Source organism: Gopherus evgoodei, chromosome 1, assembly GCF_007399415.2.
Source record: "Gopherus evgoodei ecotype Sinaloan lineage chromosome 1, rGopEvg1_v1.p, whole genome shotgun sequence".
Lineage (NCBI taxonomy): Eukaryota > Metazoa > Chordata > Testudines > Testudinidae > Gopherus > Gopherus evgoodei.
This window is the reverse complement of record NC_044322.1, coordinates 95,167,024-95,183,879: the sequence shown is the minus strand read 5'-3', so window position 1 is coordinate 95,183,879 and position 16,856 is coordinate 95,167,024. Positions and strand designations below refer to the sequence as shown.

Below are 16,856 nucleotides of genomic sequence, written 5' to 3'. Positions count from 1 at the left end.
CTGAATTTAACAGTGTGCGAGAGACATATAAACAAGCTAAACAAATTAACATATTTTGCGAAATATCTTTCAGTACATGTCACCGATATAATTGCAAAATGAACAACAAACTAACCACAAATACTGTTTTTCTTCTCATGTATTTTCCTTTTACTCAGTGAATGAGTGGTGATCCTAAGGCTCAGGTGTGTCTCTCTGCAACACTCTTCAGCCTGTACTGCCAGCCTGAGAGTGCCTCGCCCAGGTAGTCTCTCTAGACCAGCATTGCTCAATGACCAGTCCATGGACTGGTGCCAGTCCCTGAGACCTTTCTGACACAGTTTAGGAAAGCAGCAAGTCAGTCCCTGGTATCAAAAAGGTTGAGAAACACTGCTTTAAACTACATGGGTCTGAGTAACAAGGGTTCTGGTCTACACCATAGTCGCTCATCTAAGCCCGAAGCCCAAGCTTCTCTCTGATTTCAGATGCTCTGTGCTTCTCTAGCTTTGGCCCATATATCTAGCGTAGTTTCTATCCCTCTCTTACTAATGTGGATTTGTCTCCTGCTGTGAGGAAGGCTGCTGCCCTGCCTCCTATAGCAGGATGTGGCTTTCAGTGAGGTCAGGAAGAAAGGAGCTGCCAAATAGACTATCCCGGTGTGGGTCAATAGAGTGTCCATGACAACGCTAATTGACTTGAGGTGTAGCTGGACCATAATCGGAGACAGCTAATAGGCAAGGGAGATGTTGTGGATATGATTTATCCCACATCCAGGGTGATGTGCGCCTGTATCCCATGAGGGGTGTAGAACTTGAGGTAAGGGGCCACATCCAGATAGTAGGGGTTAGGGGTATCACAGACCCTCATGTACTAGCTATCCTGGAGCAGGATCTGGAGGAATTCAGGGAGATTGTAAAATTCAGGGAAGAAAGTCACCAGGGGAAGGACCCAGACCTTCCAGAGGCAGGGAACCTGGACCAAGGAAGAGATGATGATGACCCCAGAGAAGACTCCTCCACCCAAGAGCCACCAAAAGGGAGGTAGAGGCTCACAAACCCCAAAACTGGGAGGAACTGACTACGGAGGTGGACTTTATCAGGGCCCAGAAGGAGGACCCAGAGCCAGGCCTGTGAACAGCTCACCAAAATAAATGGGGAGGGAGTCAGTCCCCATTAGAGGCGGTGGTTAGGGTCCCATTTTGAATTGCAGGAGGAATGGCTGCATTAGATGACCCAACATGCACAAACAGGCAAGACCCAAGCTCAACTACTGACCCCTGAGAAGTTCTGGTGGCAGGTGCTGCAAGTGACCAATACAATACCCTCTGAAGTGGCACCTTAGGCATGAGAAGGCTCTGGACTGAGTGGCGCTCAGGTTTTACTGGCGAGGAGGGTGCATGTGGAGGTCAAAGGTTATTGCAACTTCTGCCCTGAGTGTCAACTGGTCGGGGCTCATGTCGCCCAGCACCACATAGTCTCTGAGCTGGGGAGGAAGGTTCAGGAGAACCTACACTCAGTACCACAGAAGATGTGGGAAATGGTCTGCCAGGAACTGCAGGTGATGTTGGAAATCTGGGTAGCTGAAGAATCCAAGAGCGAATGGTGGAGTCCAATCATGTTGGTGCCAAAACCCAACAGGTTGCCCCGTTTTTGTATTGACTTTCGGAAGGTGGATGCCATTTCAAAATTTGATGCGTATCTGATGCCCTGGGTAGATGAGCTGCTGAACAGACTGGGGAGGGGCGCCAAGTATCTTTTGACCCTTGATCTCCCAAGGGTTACTGGCCTATCCCCCTGATGGCTGAGTCTAGGGAGAAACCCGCCTTTTCTACCCCTCTGAGGGCTTTACCAATTTAAAACCATATTGAACTGTATTCACTGTGCGGGGCTGCTACTGCATTGATCTATAGCCACTGGATGGGGCTGCCACCACATTAAACTGTAATCACTAGGCTGAAGCACATTTTACCTCCCACCCACTGATCATAGTGGGCAACCCTATGTGTCACACACATACTGTGTCATGAGCTTTCGTGGGTGAATACATGCATTCGACGAAGTGGGTATTCACCCACAAAAGCTCATGCTCCAATATGTTTGTTAGTCTATAAGGTGCTACAGAACTCTTTGATATTGCTGAGAACACCCTTAAACTGTTCTGTGAAGCTCCTGAATGTTTCTATAAATGTGTTGTTATGATGATAGTGTAACCCACATACCTCCTGGGTGTGGTGTTCTGTCCCCTCTAATGGCACTGAGACTGCTTAGAGATTAATGAGTCTGCTATAGCTTTAGCTAAGGGCCATGTGGCTTTCCACTCATGCAGTAGAGGCTTATGCATTTAGCTCCAGAGGGCCCAGGTTCAATCCTACCTGCTGATGCTCAGGGTCTGTTGGTGTTACACTAGCACCTAAGAATGCTAATCAAAACTCAGATTATGTAAGGTGTAACACAGAAGAATTTCAGCACTAATGTTCTTACCAGATTTATTGAAACGTGTAAGTTGTTACGAAAGAAAACTACTGCAGTAGTAGTTCAAAATGGAAAGTGGCCAGGTGGCATATCTAAATTCACCCACCTTTTTGTTTGTTTTTTGTACCATATGTAATTGTTCTTCTTCGAGTGATTGCTCATATCCATTCCAGTTAGGTGTGCGCGCCATGCGTGCACGTTCGTCGGAAACTTTTTATCCTAGCAACTCCAGTGGGCCGGCAGGTCGCCCCCTAGAGTGGCGCCGCCATGGCACTTGATATATACCCCTGCCGGCCCACCCGCTCCTCAGTTCCTTCTTACTGCCGTGTCGGTCGTTGGAACTGTGGAGCACGGCATTGCTGTCCTCCACGTCCCTAGCTCTCCTTCGCTTTTACGGTATCATAGTTGTAGTTAGTTGTAAATAGTTGTAAAAGTATAGTTAGTTATTGTTGTTTGTAATATAGTTGTATAGTTATTAGTGGGTTTGGGCTGTAGCCCTTCCCGGCACCCGGCACCGGGCCCATGCCTGGTTCGCCGGGTTTCAAGCAATGCTTGGCCTGTAAAAAGCCGATGCCGACCAGCGATCCCCACGACGCTTGCCTAAAGTGCCTGGGGGAATCGCACATTTCGGACAAGTGCCGCATTTGCAAGGCTTTTAAGCCTAGAACAAAAAAGGAGAGGTACCAGAGATTAAGGACTCTCCTAATGGAAGCGGCACTTAACCCAGTAACCTCGACACAGAGCGTCGCCTCTATGCCGGCACTGGACCGCGCCGGCACCGGAAAGACACCCCGGCACCGTCCTTCCCCGGCACCGGGACCCAAAACAAGGCCCCCGAAGTCTGCGACTCCATCCAGGCAGACTCGAGCGGAGCGCCCGGCGCCTACCTCAGCCGCGGCACTACCAGCAGGGATCCCATCGACTCCGGGCCCTGTAGGTCCGTCGAGTCCGGTCCCTCCTAGCTCCCCCGTAAGATCTGGGGTTGAGCTGTTGGTCCCTTCGACGCCAGAGACTTTCGCTTCGGCACTGGACCTGATTGCTCTTACGGAGCCTACCCAGCCTCAACCCCCGGTGCGGGTCGTATCCAGAGGCAAGCCGGCGACGATGCGAGCGCCGTCTCCGGACTCACCCAGCCGGCACCGGTCGCTTTCGCGGTCCCGACACTGTGGACGCTCTCGCTCCAGGCGCCGCTCGCAGTCCCGGCACCGCTCCCCTCGGCGGTACCGGTCGCACTCGCGGTGCCGGTCATCCTCCAGACAGTCCCGCTATTCCTGGCACCGGTCTGGATCAAGTCGCCACTACCGGCACCGAGACTCTAGCAGCCGTTCCCGTCGGCGATCAGCACCCCGGTCGACCTCCCGGCACTGCGTCGGTGGCAGGTCCCGGTCGACCTCCCGGCGCCGCGTCGGTGGCAGGTCCCTGTCCTGGTCGACCTCCTGGCGCCGCGTCGGAGGCAGGTCCCGGTCCCAATCCCGGCACTGGTATGATTCCTGGTACTGGTCCCTGGCACCGAGAAGATCCTCGGCGTCGGGACCAAGGGAACCCTACCAGCCGCGTTCGGCCCCTCCATGGCCTTCCAGGCAGCCGTCTGTCTCGTTGCAGATGGACAGTATGTATGCGCTAGACGCAGACAGACCCGCGGCCCTCTTTCAGGACCCTCCTCCGCAGGATCAGGGACCGCAGCAGTGGGGTTTCTGGACACCCTGGGCATACCACCAAACCCAGGGCCCTCAACAAATTCCTCCTCAGCCTGCGACGGCTGAGCGCAGGGTGCCAGAGGCTTCACTATCTCGCCCCCCTCCCTCTCCGGCGGGGGAAGACAGGTCCAACCAGCAGGACCCTGAGCTCCCTCCGGAATCAGAGGCGAGGGTTCAGACAGAGCCTCCCATGGACACTCTTTTGCCAGGGGTCTCCTCATCGTCCTCTCCCGATGAGGCAGTGGCGGGCACATCATCGTCCAGCCCTCTGCCACTCGACCTCAGGGCGCACCAGGACCTCCTCAGGCGCGTAGCGCAGAACTTAAACTTGCAAGCTGAGGAGGTCTCCGAGATCGAAGATCCCATGGTGAGCATCCTCTCAGCAGATGCTCCCACCAGGGTCGCCCAGCCTTTTATCAGGACTATCCAGGCCAATGCCAATACCATCTGGCAGTCGCTGGCCTCCATCCCTCCTGCTGCACGCGGTGTGGAGCATAAGTACATGGCTCCCTCCAGAGGTTACGAGTACCTCCATGTACACCCGACACCGTGCTCCCTCGTCGTGCAGTCGGTGAACGAGAGAGAGCGTCACAGGCAAGAGGCCCCAGCACCCAAGTCCAAGGAGGCAAGGCGTATGGACCTGCTAGTCCGCAAGGTCTACTCAGCGGGCATCCTCCAACTGAGGGTCTCCAACCAGTAAGCCCTCCTTAGCCGCTACGCCTATAACTCCTGGGTGGCAGCAGATAAGTTTAAGGAGCTGTTGCCACAGGATGTGCGTCAAGAATTTGCAGCAATTCTTGACGAAGGCAAGAAGGTCGCAAGAACTTTGTTGCAGGCATCCTTGGACGCAGCAGACTCGGCCGCTCGAACTCTGGCTTCAGGGGTCACAATGCGCCGCATCTCCTGCCTTCAGGTTTCTGGCCTTCCGGCGGAGCTCCAATATACCATCCAGGACCTCCCGTTCGAAGGTCAGGGCCTGTTTTCGGAGAAGACGGACCCCAGGCTGAAAAGCCTAAAGGACAATCGGGTCATCATGCGCTTTCTAGGGATGCACACGCCCGGGACACAGCGCAGACCTTTCCAGCGGCAACAACAACAACAGCAGCGCCGGCCGTATCCCCAGTACCGCCAGCGGCAGGACCTCAATAGGCGCCGTGGCAGAAATGGCAGGCGCAGACAGTCGGGCAACCAGGTGGGGCAGAACCAGGGCTCCTCCAAAGTCCCACCTGGGCCCAAACCTTCCTTTTGAAGGTGCACCCAAGGACGCTGTACCAGTTTCCCCGCAGATCCTTTCCCCCCGTTTTCCAACCGCCTTTCGTTTTTCCTCCAGGCGTGGACCCGAATAACATCCGACCGTTGGGTCTTACGCACTGTGCAAACGGGATACCATCTGCAATTTACTTCTCACCCTCGTCCCTCTTCAGGGACCCCTCTCACGAGCAATTCCTCCGTCAGAAGGTGCAGACGCTCCTCGACAAAGGAGCCATAGAGGCGGTTCCAGAGAACGAGAAGGGCAAGGGGTTTTATTCCCACTACTTTCTGATCCCCAAGGCCAAAGGAGGCCTCAGACCTATCCTCGACCTGCGGGAACTCAACAAACATATGGTGAAGTTGAAATTCCGCATGGTATCCTTGGGGACCATTATCCCATCTCTGGATCCTGGAGACTGGTACGCCGCCCTCGACATGCAGGACGCTTATTTTCATATCGCCATTTTGCCGCAACACAGACGTTTCCTTCGGTTCGTAGTCGACCGCCATCATTACCAATTTGCAGTCCTCCCCTTTGGCCTCTCCGCGGCCCAGAGGGTATTCACAAAATGCATGGCCGTCGTCGTCGCACATCTTCGGCGCAGTCGCATTCACGTGTTCCCTTACCTCGACGACTGGCTGATTCGAGGCACATCAGAGCTGCAGGTCCACAACCACGTCCACAGGATCAGTGAACTCTTTGCTACCTTGGGCCTCATTATCAACGTGGACAAGTCCACTCTGCTCACCACGCAGAGGATAGAGTTCATCGGGGCCGTTCTGGACTCCACCTTGGCCAGGGCCCTTCTGCCGTTGCCCAGGTTCCAGTCACTGTCGGCCATCATTCGGTGCCTACAGACGGCCCCCCTGACCTCTATAAGGACATGCCTAATCCTCTTAGGCCACATGGTGGCCTGCACACTTGTGACAGGTTAAGTGCGGCTCCACATGAGGCCTCTCTGGTCTTCGCTCATCGCGCAGTACCGGCCGGCCAGACATTCGCTGGACGCAGTTATCACCATCCCGCAGGAGGTATTGGATTCCCTCCGGTGGTGGCTAAACCAGTCCGTCGTGTGTGCGGGGCTCCCGTTTCATCTGCCCCAACCCTCGGTATCCCTAACAACGGATGCCTCAGACCTGGGCTGGGGGGCCCACCTCGGAACCCTGAGGACACAGGGTCTGTGGTCCCCTCAGGAAGTGGACCTCCACATCAACATACGGGAGTTGAGAGCGGTCCGTCTTGCTTGCCAAGCGTTCTCCCATCAGCTTCGAGGTCGCTGTGTCACGGTATTCACCGACAACACCACGACCATGTACTATGTCAACAAGCAGGGCGGCACGAGATCCTCTCCCCTATGTCAGGAGGCGTTGCGGCTCTGGGACTTTTGTATAACCCACTCCATTCACCTCATGGCTTCCTTCCTCCCCGGAGTACGGAACACGCTGGCAGACCGTCTGAGCAGATCCTTCCTTTCACACGAGTGGTCCCTTCGCCTGGACGTCGCCCTCTCACTCTTCCAGAGGTGGGGCTGTCCCCGGGTGGACCTCTTCGCGTCCAGAATGCCAGACATTCTGCTCCTTTCAGGGCCGGGAGCCTGGGTCGGTAGCGGACGCCTTCCTTACCCTGTGGACGGCCCACCTGTTCTACGCGTTCCCTCCGTTCCCGCTGGTCCACAAGGTCCTTCTGAAGGTGCGCAAGGACAGGGCCCTTGTGATTATGATAGCTCCAGCGTGGCCCAGGCAACATTGGTACCCCATGTTGCTGGACCTGTCCATAGCCGACCCAGTCCCACTGCCCCTTCACCTGGACCTGATCACTCAGGACCACGGCAGGCTCTGTCACCCGGACCTCCAGTCCCTGCACCTCACGGCGTGGCTCCTGCGTGGCTGACCAGGTCGGAACTACGGTGCTCTACCCCGGTACGTCAAGTACTCCTGGGCAGCAGGAAGCCTTCCACTAGAGCGACGTACTCGGCCAAGTGGAAGCATTTCTCCTGTTGGTGCACGGAAAGGGGTTTCCTCCCTGTAGAGGTTTCTATCGCCAATATTCTAGACTACATCTGGTCCCTCAAGCAGCAGGGCCTGGCGTTATCGTCCCTTCGGGTTCACCTGGCGGTTATCTCCACCTTTCCTCCGGGAGGAGATGGCCGTTGGGTTTTCTCTCACCCTACGGTGACTAGATTCCTGAAGGGACTAGAACGTCTCTACCCCCAGGTCTGACCCCCTGCCCCTACCTGGGATCTCAACCTGGTTCTGACTCGGCTCATGGGTCCTCCTTTTGAGCCAATAGCGACTTGCTCCCTGCTCTCTCTCTCTCCTGGAAGACTGCCTTTCTAGTGGCCATCACCTCAGCCAGATGGGTGTCAGAACTCTGGGCCCTCACAGTAGATCCCCCGTATACGGTCTTCCATAAAGACAAGGTGCAGGTGAGGCCGCACCCTGCCTTTCTCCCCAAGGTGGTCTCAGCCTTTCACATCAACCAGGAGATCTTCCTCCCCGTCTTTTTCTCAAAGCCTCATTCGTCACGCAGGGAGCAACAACTCCATTCGCTTGGTGTCCGTCGGCCACTCGCGTGTTATGTGGAGAGGACCAAACCGTTCCGCAAATCCCCCCAGCTCTTCGTGGCAGTAGCGGACCGAATCAAGGGGCTTCCCATTTCCTCACAGAGGATATCCTCGTGGGTAACGTCCTGTATCAGGACCTGTTATGACTTGGCTCACATCCTTACGGGCCGTGTGACTGCGCACTCTACCAGGGCGCAAGCGTCATCGCTGGCTTTCCTCGCCCGCGTGCCCATCCAGGAGATCTGTAGGGCGGCGACCTGGTCCTCCGTCCACACCTTCGCTTCCTATTACGCCCTGGTCCAGCAGTCCAGAGATGACGCAGCCTTCGGCTCTGCAGTGCTCCATGCCGCGACTTCTCACTTCGACCCCACTGCCTAGGTAAGGCTTGGGATTCACCTAACTGGAATGGATATGAGCAATCACTCGAAGAAGAAAAGACGGTTACTCACCTTGGTAACTGTTGTTCTTCGAGGTGTGTTGCTCATATCCATTCCACACCCACCCTCCTTCCCCACTGTTGGAATAGCTGGCAAGAAGGAACTGAGGAGCGGGTGGGCCGGCAGGGGTATATATCAAGCGCCATGGCGGCGCCACTCTAGGGGGCGACCTGCCGGCCCACTGGAGTTGCTAGGGTAAAAAGTTTCCGACGAACGTGCACACACGGCGCGCACACCTAACTGGAATGGATATGAGCAACACATCTCGAAGAACAACAGTTACCAAGGTGAGTAACTGTCTTTTCCTTATTAAGTTATTGTCTAGTGCTTTGCTGGTTTCATATTTGTGGGTTTTATTGCTGCATTTGGTAATCCCTTCCCTTGTTTGTAAAGATGTTCTTTTTTAAGACTCCCTTGTGTTGGAATGGAAATGTGTAAATAGCACTGTGCACGCAAGGCCATCTGAGCCTCTCCATGCTTTAATGTTAAAGGGGCCATAGCAGGACCCAGAGGAACATTTCTTGAGTTTCAGTGCTGAAGACTGAGAACTGGGAAAGACAAATTATCCAGATCCTGAAATACCACCTAGGGCATTGTGGTCCTTCCTTGTCTTTCCCCCTGCAAAAATGGTGGAGGAGGAGCCAACCTTCCCTTGAAGAGCTGGGAAGCAAGAGCAGGCCATCAGCAGGTAAGACTGAGGATGAAGGAATGGTTAGACCTTTGACATCTCCCTTTCATCATCCTTGTATTATTGTTTCTCTCCTTCCTCCCATTAAGTATAAAGCTGATTGTAGAAGTGTCACATTATATACAAATTTCAACGGCAACAGTGCAACCCAGAATTGACACCTATAGTAAGAACTCATTTACTTGATAAAACATTCTGTATGGAAAAGACACTTGAAACCAATGTAATATGCACCAGTGCAATTATACTCCTCATCTTATAGCACTCATATTAAAAAGGAATGCCAAACACACTTTCTGTAATATCAATATCATTAACCATCCAGTAAAAAGAGAAAGCTAACTTATTCAAGACATCAAGTTTATTTTGTTTCAAGATAGTTAAATACATTTCTTGATATCTTGTGTTTAAATATTTCTAAACAATGATAAAACCTTAATGAAAATCTAAAACGGGGTTCAAAACTAAATCACTACTTTAAAAGTCCGACACATATTGCTTCAGTTGTTTTGTACAATTTAAGATGCTGACTACAGACCCCCACAATCCAACAACATATCAGGTCTAGAATTGAAAATGTGTGCTTTAATAAATCTAACACCACCACTTCGGGGATTTAATATCTTTGCTCTGTCTTATCACCATTAAAAGAGTTGACAGACGCTAAACGTTTTATGGGTGATGTCCTAAGTTTTAACAGCTGTCCCATCCTGGCCTCTACCCAGTGGCTACTGAAAGCATCTGGGCTAAGAAGCTACCAGGAGCTCTGATTGGAGGATTGCCCAGCTCCACTGATTGGTCCAACTACTCTCATCTTTTTAATAAAATAATTTTAATTAAAAAATAAATTGAGAAACAGATTCAAATCAGTAAACTAAGATTCAATTAAAGGCAAATGCAAATATGGTTGGTACAGAAAGAAATAATTTCAGAACTATATAATGGGGAATGATTCTTGGAACAGTAGGACTTCAAAGAAAGATCTGAATTGTATAAACTGACAGAATCAACAAAGCAATGCTTTTGGAAAAAAGGCAAAAGCTGTGCTGGGCTGTAATAGCAACATGAAAACAATCAGGCTAATTATTCTGCTTACTCATTACTGACTATTACTCTTGCAATATTGCATTGAAGCTGAGCACCACATTTAAAAAAAAACAACAGATAAATTGGAGAGAGCTCAGAGGAGAGCATCAAACATGATACAAGGTTTGAAAAATAAGTCCAGTGAGGAATGGTTAAGAATATGGTGCATAATCAGTACAGAGAAACGAAGGCTAAGGGGAGACAACTCTATAAATACGAAAAGTGAAGCTGTACCGAGGATTCAGATAAGCTATTCTCCTTAGTCAATAAGAATAGCTAAAAATAGAGAACTTAAACTGCAGCAAGGACTATTTGGTGTAAACATTAGAAAAATCAGCTGTGGAAACATCATTATTACAGATATAGAGGGAGATCCATCTGTTGGAGATGGCTTAGGAAAAGTTCAATCAACCTTGCCCGTGCACAGGTTGCTGTCCCATTCTGCTCCAAACAGTCTACACATGCCCTATAAGGTCAGACATCACCCTCTTTTAGAGTTTGACTTCATTGGTAATGCAAATAATTACATGATCAGAACATAACACTCAGCATGAGGTTTCTCCCTAAGCAAGGCTGTTCTTAGGGTTTCCTGCAGGACCTTTGTGTCTCTGCCGCTAATTCTCTGACCAGAGATTTGTTCCCACCTCTCTGTGTTGCTGGAAGTAAAAAGCTGTATCTGCCACAATAAGTCAGCAGAAGGTACCCGGCAGCTTTATGCAGGTTTCTGTTTCCTACTATGAAGATGGATCAACACAGTCCCTGCAACTCTGTACGGGGTTGTTATGAACCCTGCTACGCTGTTATTCTGCTAAATTGCAGAAGAATAGAGTGAGGCTCTTCCAGTTCAAATGATGTTGCTTATTCCTCACCTGGTGTCATTATTTTTAGTTAATGGTATCACAGTCCTTCCCACAGCACCAACTCTACAACTTCAGGGGAGGAATATGTAGCAGGAGTTGGTGAATTCCTAAGCAACAGAGTTTTTCTTTGAGTGCTTGCTCATGTCAATTCCAATCACGGCAGCCAGAAAACTTTTTCCCTAGCAGTATCTGTTGGGTTGGCCTGGGCATTCCCTGGGGTCGCACTGTCATGGCACTCAATAAAAAGCCCTGCTGACCCACCATCCCTTTAGTTCTGTCTTACCGCCAGTGATGGTTATCTGGAACATTCATTCTCTTGCTTCGGCAAAGTTTCCCACTTTTAACAGTGAACTTTTTCCTGTTCTGCATATAGTTAGTAGTTAGTATTAATTTGTTGTCTATAGGTTTAGTTCGGGATACCACCTCTCCCCCGTTCTCTCCTGGCACCAGGGCATGCCTCGGTCCCCGGGTTTTAAAGCCTGTGAGGACTATGGCAAGTCTATGCTCAAGAGCGACCCACACACTTTGTGTTTGAAGTGTCTGGGAGAGAGTCATCTCAAGGACTGCTAGGCTGCAACCTCCACTATGGTTTTGGCTCCTGGCAGAGGAACAGAAACTCCAGAAAAAGACCTAACCCTTCTTCAGGCCAAGGCTCTGGCCAGTTGAAGCCATCCTCAGGCCAAAAACAGTTCTTCTGAAGGTGCACTTGAAGATGGCGCACCAGTATGAACACTGGATCCTCCCCACCTTACCTTCTTGTGCCGACTATCCCCTTTCTACCCTGCATGGGCCCATATTACATTGGACCGTTGGGTGCTCGGCGTGATAAAAAGGGAATACTCCCTCCAATTCTCGTTCCTCCCACCCCCGTTCCCGTCTCTCTTCAGGGACTCTTCTCTTGAGCAACTCCACATACAGGAGGTGCACTCACTCCTATCACTGGGGGCAGTGGAAGAGGTTCCTCAGGAGCTAAGGGGCAAGGGCTTCTATTCCCAATATTTCCTAATACTTAAAGCCAAGGGCAGGCTCAAGCCTATCCTAGACCTGCAAGATCTCAAAAAGTTCATGAAGAAACTGAAGTTTCATGTAGTCTCCTTGGCCTCCATCATCCCTTCCTTGGATCCAGGCGACTGGTATGCCACCCTCGACCTAAAAGATGCTTATTTTTGCAATCACTCCATCCCACAGGAGGTACCTCCATGTTTGTGCTAAACCACATTCATTACCAGTTCACAGTCCTCCCATTCAGCCTCTTAGTGGTACCTCAAGTGTTTACCAAATGTATGGAGATTGTGGCCGCTTTCCTGAGCAGGCGATAGGTACGGGTGTTTCCGTACCTCAATGGACTGGCTGATCAAGGGCCGCTCCAGAGAGCAAGTGGAGGTGCAAGTCGGGTTCATAGCAGCAACCTTCAATGAACTGGACCTCCTCCTGAACATGCAGAAATCTACTCTATCCCCAGTTCAGCGGATGGAGTTTCTAAAGTCAGTACTAGACTCGATGCAGGCCAAGGCATACCTCCTGGAATCATGGTCAGAACATAACACTCAGCATGAGGTTTCTCCCTAAGCAAGGCTGTTCTTAGGATTTCCTGCAGGACCTTTGTGTCTCTGCCGCTAATTCTCTCTGACCAGAGATTTGTTCCCACCTCTCTATGCTGCTGGAAGTAACAAGCTGTATCTGCCACAATAAGTCAGCAGAAGGTACCCGGCAGCTTTATGCAGGTTTCTGTTTCCTACTATCAAGATGGGTCAACACAGTCCCTGCAGTTCCCTGCCACAACTGCAAGGAATTGCCTGAAGCTTCTGGGACACATGGCCACTTGTACCTATGTGGTACAGCATGCCAGGCTCAGACACTGGCTGCTCCAATTGTGGCTGGCCTCAGTGTATTGTCCGGTGCAGTGTATCGTCCACCCCGTCTCGTCTGACCCTCGACTCCCTCCTGTGGTGGTGGGTGTGTGCGGGAGTTCCCTTCACCAGACCTCAGCCATCCCTCTTGTTGGTGACAGACATGTCAGCATTCGGGCGGGGTACACATCTGGGAGACCTCAGAACACAAGGTCTCTGGTCTCAGGCGGAGCACACTCACCACATCAACGTCAAAGAGCTGAGAGCGGTACGTCTGGCATGCCAAACCTTCCAAGTTCAGCTGGCAGGGAAATATGTATCAGTTATGACAGACAATACCGCAACAATGTTTTATATAAATGAACAAGGGGGTGCATGCTATTCTCCTCTTTGCCAGGAAGTCCTCTAGCTGTGGGACTTCTGTGTAGCTCATTCGATACACCTGGAAGCATTATAACTCCCCGAAGTACAGAACGAGTTGGCAGACTATCTCAGCAGGTTGTTCCACAGCCATGAGTGGTCCTTGTGCCCAGACATCACAAACTTCAACTTTCAACAGTGCGGGTTTCCTCAGATAGACTTATTTGCCACGTGGCACAACAGGAAGTACCAGCAGTTTTGTTCCTTCCTGAATCACAGCCTGGGCTCCATCACAGATGTGTTTCTCCTTCCTGGGGAGGGCCACCTCTTTTATGCGTTCCCTCCCATGCTCTTGTTCACAAGATGCTCCTCAAAGTTTGGAGGGACGAGGCCTCAGTGATATTGATAGCTTCAGCCTGGCCCTGTCAACAACATGTCTGTGGAAGCCCCAATCACCTTGCTGTTCTTCCCAGACTTGATAACACAGGATCACGGCTGTCTCCAGCACCTGAACCTCGAGTCACTGCATCTCATGGCATGGATGCTCCATGGCTGAACCTGAGGGAACTCGCTTGTTCAGATCCAGTCAGGCAAGTCCTCCTGGGCAGTAGGAAACCCTCCACCAGGGCCACCTACTTGGTCAAATGGAAGAGATTTTCATTGTGGTTGGCGCAACACCGTCCATCTCCGATGCTTATGTCCATACTCTTTATACTGGACTACCTTCTCCACCGTAAGCAACAGGGTTTCTCCATGTTGTCAATAAGGATTCACTTGGCCGCCATTTCTGCCTTCCATCCAGATGCAGAAGCTCAGTTGATCTTTGCCAACCCTATGGTCAGGCGCTTCCTGAAAAGTCTCTACAGGCTATATTGCACATCTGACAGCCAGTCCAGGCATAGAATCTCAACGTGGTCCTTTCCAGGCTAACGGGGCCACCTTTCGAACCACAGGTGACATGCTCCCTGCTGTACCTCTCATACAAGGTGGGATTTCTAGTAGCAATAACTTCAGCCAGAAGGGTGTCTGAGCTCAGGGCTTTAACATTGGAGCCTCCTTACACGAAGTTCTGTAAGGACAAGGTTCAGCTCAGTGCACATCCAGATTTCCTCCCTAAGGTTGTCTCCCAATTTCACATCAATGAGGACATCTTCCTCCCAATTTTCTATTCTAAGCTGCACTCAAGTGGCAGGGAACAGAGACTTCACTCATTGAACATTCATAGGGCATTAGCCTTTTACATTGAAAGAACGAAGCCATTCCTGAAGTCAATTCAACTGTTTGTGGCCATAGCAGACAGGACGAAGGAGCTTCCAGTCTCTTCCGAAAGGATTTCTTTGTGGATCACATCCTGGAGAGTGCTACAACTTGGCAGAAGTGCCTGCCCCTCCGCACACAGTGCACTCCACCAGGGCGTAGGCATTGTCAGCAGCGTTCCTGGCGCAGGTTCCAACCCAGGAAATATGCAGAGTGGCAATGTGGTCCTCCATGCATACTTTCACATCGCATTATGCAATCACCGAGCAGGCCAGAGACAATGCAATCTTTAGTAGAGCGGTGCGCCAATCAGTGGATATTTGAACTCTGACCCCAGCTCCAGAATTTAGGTTTGGGAATCACCTGATTGGAATTGACATTAACAAGCACTCAAAGAAGAAAAACGGTTACTCACCTTCTCATAACTGTTGTTCTTCGAGATGTGTTGCTCATGTCCATTCTAATACCCACCCACCTACCCCTCTGTCAGAGTAGCTGGCAAAAAGGAACTGAGGGGGTGGCAGGTCAGTAGAAGGGCTCTTTATTGAGCGCCATGAAGACACAACTCCAGGGGGCACCCAGGATGACCTGACAGATACTGCTAGGGGAAAAGTTTTCCAGCTGCCGTGCACTCGGCACGCACACACCTGATTGGAGTGGACAAGAACAACACATCTCGAAAAACAGCAGTTACGGGAAGGGGAGTAATCATTTTTTCCTGTTTGCGTGCAATAGCCCTAATATCAAAAAGGAATGGAAGTGAAATATAGAAAATGCTGTCTAAACTGAGATCCATTGCCAATTTCCCATGAGTCAGCAGTGTAACCAGGTGGCGTCAGCAGCAACAAGGGCCGGGTTCAATATCTAGGGGTCCCTCTTAACTATAGAAAAGAGCACCAGCTCAAGCCCCCACCCAATAATCTGGGAAAATTAAACACTAACCTGGGCACCTCCAACAGGTAATACTTCCCCTCTCAAGCACTGAGTCTGTGTATAGCAAAAAAAACCAAAAAAACTCAACCCAATCCAAACCAAAAACATCTTTTAATAAAAAGGGAAAATGAAACTAGCATTAACTTGGGAAAACACCACACCCAGAATTTCCAAGCATATGACCAAGAGCAACCTACCTCAGAGTACACTGAGCAGTGTCCTTTGCCTTAGTTTCTCACCTTGTGGCATGAAAATCTGTCCAACAAGTTTTCCTCTAACACACCACTCCCCCTACCCACTACCCCCCATTCACAGTTGCTGTCCGCGGTCACTGAGGACCCAGAGTTCAGAGGCCCATTCACCTCCCACCCCGGGGTTGGATGTGTCGAGCAACACCTCAGCTACTGCACTGCCACAACTGGCTCATAGTTCCTTCCGTTCACTCTGACACTGCTGCCAGTGGCAGCTGCTGCATCCGCCTCCCTTTGCTACTGGTATCTCTCTGCGGCAGCATCACTTTCTGAGGTTCTGCCACTTCACCAAGCTCTCAGTGATTTCAGCTGGCAGAAACCTAACTGCCATTGGGGAACCTCACTATTGGTGTAGGTTGTACAGTCGCTTTCACTGCGACACTGACCCACACCAGATGTAAGGCTCAGCACCTGACTGAAGCTCTAGTGATAAGTGAACAAAACAAGGACTCTCAACTGAGTCTAAGAGTAGGTCTACACTACCCGCCGGATCAGCGGGTAGCAGTCGATTTATCGGGGATCGATTTATCATGTGTAGTGTAGACACGATAAATCGATCCCCAATCGCTCTCCCATCGATTGCTGAACTCCAGCAGTGTGAGAGGTGGAAGCAAAGTTGACAGGGGAGTGGCAGCCATCGATCCAGCACCGCGAGGACGCGAAGTAAGTGATTTTAATTTGATCTAAGATGCAACGACTTCAGCTACGCTGTTCTCGTAGCTGAAGTTGCGTATCTTAGATCGATTCCCCTCCCAGTGTAGACCAGGCCTAAGAAACTGTGTCATTAAACAGTGTAGAGGAGAGGGTCAAATGATGTCTAGGGCCAGGTCTACACTACATGTTTAAACCGATTTTAGTAGTGTTAAACCGATTTAACCCTGCACCCGTCCACACAATGAGGCCCTTTATATCGATATAAAGGGCTCTTAAAACCGGTTTCTGTACTCCTCCCCAACGAGAGGAGTAGCGTTGAAATCGGTATTGCATGTCGGATTAGGGTTAGTGTGGCCGCAAATCGATGGTATTGGCCTCCGGGCAGTATCCCACAGTGCACCATTGTGACCATTCTGGAAAGCAATCTGAACTCGGATGCACTGGCCAGGTAGACAGGAAAAGCCCCGCGAACTTTTGAATTGCATTTCCTGTTTGCCCAGCATGGAGCTCTGATCAGC

At 50.9% G+C, this 16,856-nt stretch overlaps 1 protein-coding gene across 1 annotated transcript in view; it reads right to left on the bottom strand.

The window, feature by feature from the left end:
- The window catches only part of CLDN10 (claudin 10), a 108,300-nt gene that overhangs the window by 2,223 nt on the left and 89,221 nt on the right, over positions 1–16,856 (bottom strand). The gene's annotated exons all lie outside the window — the stretch shown is intronic.